Source organism: Haemaphysalis longicornis, unplaced genomic scaffold, assembly GCF_048455015.1.
Source record: "Haemaphysalis longicornis isolate Haplotype H1 unplaced genomic scaffold, Haemaphysalis longicornis Haplotype H1 scaffold_1, whole genome shotgun sequence".
In the NCBI taxonomy this organism is placed as follows: Eukaryota; Metazoa; Arthropoda; class Arachnida; order Ixodida; family Ixodidae; genus Haemaphysalis; species Haemaphysalis longicornis.
This window is the reverse complement of record NW_027526203.1, coordinates 20848795-20854794: the sequence shown is the minus strand read 5'-3', so window position 1 is coordinate 20854794 and position 6000 is coordinate 20848795.

Below are 6000 nucleotides of genomic sequence, written 5' to 3'. Positions count from 1 at the left end.
ATCGGAGGGATATCACAGAGCAGAGCCGCCGTAGCACTGTCGAATCCACATCGACGGCAGTTTCGGCGAATGCCCCCACGTACTGATCTCGTGAGGCGCTTAATTAAAAAGCGACCCTGGATGTGACGCAGGCGCTGCGAGTGCAAATGCTACCGCGGCTAAAGAACGACGCGCGACGCTCGAGACGGTGGGCGGCAAGACGCGCGCTGGGGGCAGCCGGCCGGTCTGCCTACAGGTCCGCCCACAGATGTGTTCGGCTTAGCACTGCGGCGGATATTTGAGTGCCGCTCTCGTAAGCGGTGCAGATGACAATTTTTAATGCAACCCGCCATCGCATCATTAACTCGTTTCTCATGTAAGCCACCATGGTCGGGACTTGGGGACAATTTCGTGCAGCGGTAACAAGCAAACACTCGAGCTACCTGCGCCGGCCTGGGCCACTTCGCGGCCGTGGCCGCCGCCTGCACAGTGACCGTGCGGCTAGCTCAGTGGGCTTTTCGTGCCTCCGGCGCGTTTTCGCATCCAATGGTAATAAACAGTAATAGAAACAGTGCCTGGAATCGCTGTAGAACTTTGGTCGTGGCCAGCTGCCCGATTAGCTGACGAAATCACGGCGCCTCCGCCGCCAACGATCGGGTCGTTCGTTCTCGAGAGCAGAAGCTCCGCCCTCCGGCCCTCCGATTGGAGCGGCGAGCCGGGCGAGCCGGCGAAAAACGCTGGCAGTGCGGAAGCGGCAAACACAAACTCGTGACGTGTTTGGATGTTGTTTATTTACACAATATCCTGGGGATGTCGATTGCGCGTGGTCCTCTGCTGGCTGCTCGGTTGCGTTTCGCAAACTTTAAAATTGATTTTACATATGTTCTAGGCTGTATTCGCCTCTGATATTTTGCAGATGATGTATATGTGTTCCCACCAATCTATCTCCGAAGTTACCTCTCCTTCAAAATTTTGTGTCAGTGCCCCTTTAAGCTTTTTCTTGTTAGCTCTGTTTACTTTATGGCTGTTTTTTACTTTGATCAAATATGCTGAAAACAATCGCTCGTACAAAATATATCCCGTTAATAAAATAATATTATACAAACCTGGCGTAAATATGACTTCGCCAATGAAGTGCCTACCGCGAATAGTTTGGCCTTCAAAAACGTGCCCCCCCCCCTCCACCCCCCGAAAAAACTTTCTGGCTACCGGCCTGGATGACGTCATCATGCGCGTTGGCAGCGTACTCCACTATATTACTCCACGGTAGCTTTTTTTCGCCGTGTCATGCGGAGTCCGCGCATGCACACTGCAGATGCGGAGTTAAGCCGTGACGTCGCTACAGGGGTATAAAAGCAGTTCCGCTTCACCGCCGCGGCGACGAACAGCCGGGTCTCCGACAAAGAGGGACGCTCTTTTCGTCCAACAATAGGTAAGGATCGTGACGTCACTGCCAAATGTCACGTGACAACGAACTTTTCGTCACTTCCTTTATAGTTGGCATGGGTCCTGGGTCTTTTTTTACTTTTCTCACGAAGGCACGGAGCCTAGTCTCTGGAGGCTATGCGCTGCGGTAGTCTTTTTTGTTTGTTGCGCAAGTACGCCATTCTGTAGGATTCAGCGTCCAAAGGTCCAACGAGACGAAAGATTCAACGAGACGAAAGGTCCAACAGTGAATATTCCGTCTCGTTGGATCTTTCGTCTCGTTGGACATTCAGGCTCGATTGGACCTTCAGACTCAGTGGATCTTTCGTCTCGTTGGACATTCAGGATCGATTGGACCTTCAGACTCAGTGAATCTTTCTTCTCGTTGGACATTCAGGCTCTTCCGTATTCATGCCCAGGCCCAGCACTTGTGCAATATGTGGTCTTGGATATATAAAGCTTCTCAACGAAAATCTACACAACTACAATGGTGCCATTGGCCAACACTATCACACGCGCGAGTGCTGAGTTCTTCATCGACGCCGAAGATTTGGCTGGTGGCGTACAGTTTGTTACAATATTTCTTCGTAACGACAGAATAGTTGAGCGCCAAATCAATTGCACGTTCTGCACTTGCGATCGCTCGCCGCTAACAAGCCCGCTCTCCCTACAGGCTTTGCCTCAATGCACCGGTGATGTGCGGCTGAAGAACAGGAGGAAGCTGCTGAGGAAACATGAGCGCTACAAGAAAAAGGTTATTTCTTTTGAAGTGCGCAGCCAGAAGTGGCGAAGACCGGAGATGCCGAGCAGAACGCGTTCCGCTCGCCGCTAGCAGACGACGCTCGCTTTCCTAGCGCAACTCGCAACCGCAGCGCCGCGGTGGCGAGAGTCGCGGCCGGCCGCCTTCTCTCCACGGCCGCGGCGGGGAGATACGGAACTGAAACTAAAGCGTGGCAAACTGTTCGCATGGCGACGCAGTGAAACATCCACCTCGCGAGGGGCACGATCAAATGCAGAGCACTTTCGGGGGCGCACGACGTTAAGTAGTTTGCGTTACGTTAATGTTGTTGCACTTGTGGCAACTGCTGACGAGAGAGCGCTCGTCAGCAGTAAAATTGGCAGCCTCGGCGCACGTTGAGTCCGAGAGAGGGGAGAGAGTGTCCTTGAAACGTGCCTGGGCGCACTATCGAATGTTGATCGCGCCGATAGCGAAACGTCTGAGCCGGGCATGTCGAGGCGAGCGATGCGGACAACTACGGACGCCAAGAACGGGTGACATCGTAAGTTAAAGAAATGCTCTGCATTTAAAACGAGAAAAACAAGGAGGCGTATTTGTCGTGCGTTCTTGTCCTACGTTGTGCTTGTAGCGCTGATGTTTTTTAATTATATTGTGTATATCCGAAACCAACTCAAACAAAAACACGTTTTGAAGGGAAAGGTACCTTAGGAGAACACTTTAATCTGAAAATATTTGTTCCTTTTGAAAACTATTCCAATAAAAGAGCTTCAAAAGCAGAATTTTACAGTCTCGCACCCAAAGTTTGTGCAGAAACTGATATAAAAAATAAAACTAAGAGGGGTGCGGTCTTTCAGTTGTTCCAGCTTAAAACCGCTCATGTTTGGTGGTAGCAAACATTTCATTTTGTTCCGGGCGCCTATAGCATGGCAGAAAGAAAGGAAGGAGTCAGCAGCCACTCGGAAAAGCTATTTTGATGCCACAGTTGAGGTAAGGCCAAGTGACAAAGTGTATTACGTCAGGCTCCAGCCGTCTTGCACAAGAAGGGAACCGATGGCTAAGTGTTTAGGTAAGTGGATGCCTTCCCGTTGTTTACTTGGCTTACTTTGCATTCTGGCTGCCCGTTTGTGAAATTTACCCTTGCGTATCCTAACTCCTGTGCAGTGTCGTACGGAACGGCGTTACAAGGAACGGCGTTCCTGGAACTAGTTCCTTTTTGGAGGAACGGAGGAACGCCACCGTTCCATTAAGGGTCGGTGGAACTGTAACGGTAACTCGTTACGTTTTTGAAGGAACGGCAGGAACGGCGTTCTTGCCGTTACATCGCTAGGATTTGGCTGTTTTTGATGCCAAGGCTCGAGTACAAAAATCCACAAAGCACTACTGCGTTTCTCTTCCTATAAGATGGTCAATTTGCCCGCCCTTCAGCCGTACGTGCTTCCTCGAAGGTCAAACGCAGAAGAATAACCACGCAGCAGGCCGCAGCTTGTTTTTGCTTTCATGCTGGTTGCTTGCGCGGCGTTCAACGGGTGAATAGCGTAGCCGCGAGAATGCTTTTCACCCTTCATCGTTTGTCTGGGGAGGCCAGAATGCGCGTCTGGCCGATAGAATTGTTCCCTGGCGGGGAAAGAATAGAGAGTTTTAGCAGTCCGCCCGTTCTCTCGTATGCGTTGTTACTGGGTTGACCGGGACCCGGCTGGGCACTTGGGCATTCGTCGCGGTAGGGGGATTAGTTCCGCGGGCCTGCCTTCGCCATGTCCGTGCCTCCGCACCTTTTCCTACTCGCCCTTCCGCGCGCTCAGGAGCAGACCGGTCCGGACTGCTAAACGGGATCCGGACATTTCGGTGTCGGACATTTCGGTCCAGCACGTTTCAGTGTGGACATTTCTGTGCACGGACATTTTGGTGCACGACGTCTTGGCCCAGACATTTTGAGTGAGGGGATGTCCCAGGCATTCTTTGAACCTTTTAGCTTTAATATTGTAATTTCGTGACTTCATACGATTTTACGTTCGAGACTTGTGCTTGCGCCGTCGTTCGTGGAAACGAACGCTAAACCCTGGCGGAGCATTGCCACGTGAAACCCAATTTCTGTAGCAGATGGTAAAAATTAACGTTGTTAATTTGGATCCGTTCAACCATTTTTCTGTTATTTTAACATTCATGTGAACAACCCTAATACTTTAAGTGTTACCAAAGCGCTTTCCTTTCACTTCACCCAACGGTGCAAGACGCTGCTGCTTTTAGTATATTCCTCTCCACCCCCCACAGCAAAACTTCGGTGAAAAAACAACAGAAAAACGAGGTCGATTAGGCGCGTGTGCATTTCGTTTTAATTATTCTCTCAATCAATCTCGCGTTGGTTGCATTCGGAGTCAGTTCTACTTAAAACTAACAAACCAACGATCGCACTTACGGTAGCGGTACTTAGGCGAGGGGAAAGCTGAGCCCCGCCGGCAATCATCCCCCTAAGTAGAGAGAGAGAGGGGTGTCACTTGTGTTTCACCATTGCGTCGACTCGACTTCAAAAACTTGAAGGTGACTGTTGCCGCTCTCGTCACACTAGACTATTCATTTTTTTTTTTTTGCTCCTTATAATGGGAGGAAGCGATGTATACCTGCGGTATCCATGATATGCGCGACTTGATGAGTTAATTCACAAGGGGGCGACTGAAGGCGCAGAAAGAGCGATTCGTGGAGTGGGGGCGCCGTCGATATGACCGCGACGCGCGGAAGGGCGTAGCCAGCAAACGATAGTGGCCATTGTGTTCTCAGCGGCTTTTTGGGTGGTTTTTTGTGTCACATTATAGAGGTTTCGTGCTCCCATGGTGAATGTAAAGCTTTTTCTCTATTTTAACCGCGAAGTATGCTATGTAATTGTTCTCAATGTATCACCCAATTCCTGCAAAAGCCTCCACTAAGAGGCTAGCAGTATGTTCTAAATTAAAAAAAAAAATCACTGCGGTGACGCTTCGGAGACCGTGAACTCCACCACGCCAGTAGGATTTTCAGGGGAAACCGAAAATAATATGGCTGAATAAGAAATCTGGTCGAGATTCGAGCGTACAGGCGGGAGGTGGGAGGGGGTGGGGGGCGCTAGAACAAAGAATTAAAATGTGGTAAATGTAGGCTTGTAAACATTAAACGAAGGTTGGTTGTCCCGAACACAATGGCTGGATTTTGTATGCACAACCGGTACGCGCTTAATCAGCATTTAGGACATTAGAGCCTGCGGCTGTTTTCCAAAAGGCCCGTTTTTCTTCCCCGACAATATCCTAGACCAGTGCTCGCGAATTCATTTTAGCAAGGCAGCCCAGCCTACGCAATACTCTTCATAAGGTTTTCTTCATTCTAATGGGCTAGCTAATGTTTGTTACTTTGTGGATATTGAGAGTGTGCATGTAATTTATGTAATTTGAGGGTGTGATTAAAAAAAATACAAAAGAGGCGGTAGGCCATCGTAAACACGGGTAATTGTCTTAGCTAAAAAAGAGCGAATATAAATTAACAACCTCTAATAAATGAAAAAAAAACGTGTGCTAAAGAATTCAATCGGCTGCGTAACAGGTGTCCCCAGGAAGAGGTATTAAACAAAAATATATAAATGTAGAATTTCTAAAAATACCTGGCGAAGACCACATGGCATCAATAAAAAAAATAAATTCACTGTTCCAGATTGTTGTCCATAACCCACGTTAAGCGGAAATAAAAATATAACATCTGTCGCAAACAGGCAAGCACCGGATAAGTTGGTCACCGAAATTTGGACACCGAAATTTCCGCACCGAAATATCCTGCACCGAAATATACTCGAGCCGTCCGGAGTTTGAACGGTGCTCCCTGAAAAAATTGGCCTAGGA